At 44.9% G+C, this 1,718-nt stretch overlaps 1 protein-coding gene across 1 annotated transcript in view; it reads left to right on the top strand.

Annotated features, from left to right (window-relative positions):
- The window catches only part of GLIS3 (GLIS family zinc finger 3), a 591,510-nt gene that overhangs the window by 417,118 nt on the left and 172,674 nt on the right, over positions 1 to 1,718 (top strand). The window lies entirely within an intron of this gene.

Genomic DNA, 1,718 nt, shown 5'->3' with positions numbered 1-1,718 from the left:
TATTGAAAATACCATGGCTTGGGTCAGGCGCACCTTAGTCCTCAAGCTGACATCTTTGCTCTTCAACACTTTAAAAAGGTCTTGTGCAGCAGATTTGACTAATGCAATATGTCGTTTGATGTCTCGACTGCTGCTTTCATGAGTGTTGATAGTTGATCCAAGATGAATGAAGTCCTTGACAACTTCAGTATTTTCTCTGTTGATAAGAATGTTGTTTATTGGTCCAGTAGTGAGAATTTTTGTTTTGACATTGAGATGTAATCCATACTGAAGGCTGTGCTCTTTGATCCTCATCGGTAAATATTTTAAGTCCTCTTCACTTTCAGCAAGCAAGGTTGTATCATCTGCATATCGCAGGTTGTTAATTAGGTTACTGAACCATTATTTGCTTTCAAATAATGCCTAGAACAAGATCTGGAATGCTATTCACAAAGGAGATTGATTCTGTGAATGTAAACGTGCCATCTCCTTTTGCTTGTCTGTATTTTAAGATCGTCTTTAATCCATTTGCTATGCTCCTGGAATCTTAACAGGACTATTTTAAATATGCATAAACAAACCCACCAGCCACTTGGGCTCTGAGGGAGAAAGATGAGGCTTTCTGTTCCAGTAGAGATTTACAGTCTCCAGGGTTGTTATGATTCGAAACCCACTTGATGGCACCTGACGACTAAACAACAGCACTAAATAAATAAATAAGTAAGTAAAGATTATGTTGATTGTCAGCAGTAAGAGTGGAATCGGAGGCTGTGGATGTATGACGTTACTTAGTTGGTGACAGCAAGCTGGAATCGGAGCTTTAGACCTCTAAATGGATCTGTTGCTGGGAGGGAGAACAGGCAAAGGAGACCAGGAAGGGGTCACTGGAGAAGTTGGGGAAACCAAACAGTGAAACAGTCATGCCAGGAAAGCCAGAGAGGTGGTTGTGTGCCATGGAGTCATTTCCAACTCTTAGCAACCCTGTACAGAATTTCCAAGGCTGTAAATCTTTACGATAGCAGAAAGCCTCATCTTTCTCCCACAGAAGAACTGATAGTTTCGAACTGCTGACCTTGAGGTTTGCAGCCCGATTCGTGACCACTACACTACCAGAGCTCCTTGGAAAGCCAGAGACGAGGGACCCAAAGATGAGGAGGTATGGCACCTTGATCTGTCCCCACCTGCCCATTGGATATGGGTTTGGTGGCATTAATTAGCTCCCACAGTTGCTTAGATGTGAACATGGCTGTGTTTGTCCCTCACAAAGGAGCCCTGGAGTGTGATGGGTTAAATGCTGGGCTGCTGACCCAGCAGCCGCTCCAAGGGAGAAAGGTGAAGCTTCTGGAGACACTGACAGCCTTTGGAGCCCCCACAGAATAGTTTCACTCTGTCCTATAGGAGTCCTGGGGTGGCGCCGTGGGTTAATGCACTGGACTGCAAGGTCGGTTTGAACCCCAAGGTTGGTGGTTCAAATTCACCAGCCACTTCTAGGAAACCCTGTACAGGGTGGCCATGAGTCAGAACAACAACAACAGGGTCACTGTGACTTAGACTTGGCACGATGGTAGTGGGTTTGGTTTGACTTGGTTATGTGAGGTGACATGTTTCTCTGGCTAACCATTTAGATGACTTGTTGTTTTTAGGTGCCATCGAGTTAGTACCGACTCATAGTGACCTTATGCACAACAGAACAACACACTGCCTGATCCTGGGCCAACCTCACAATTGCTGCCACACTT

This window comes from Chrysochloris asiatica, unplaced genomic scaffold (genome assembly GCF_000296735.1).
Source record: "Chrysochloris asiatica unplaced genomic scaffold, ChrAsi1.0 scaffold00056, whole genome shotgun sequence".
Lineage (NCBI taxonomy): Eukaryota > Metazoa > Chordata > Mammalia > Afrosoricida > Chrysochloridae > Chrysochloris > Chrysochloris asiatica.
Note: the sequence above shows the minus strand (reverse complement) of the source record. Positions and strands in the feature narration are given on the sequence as shown.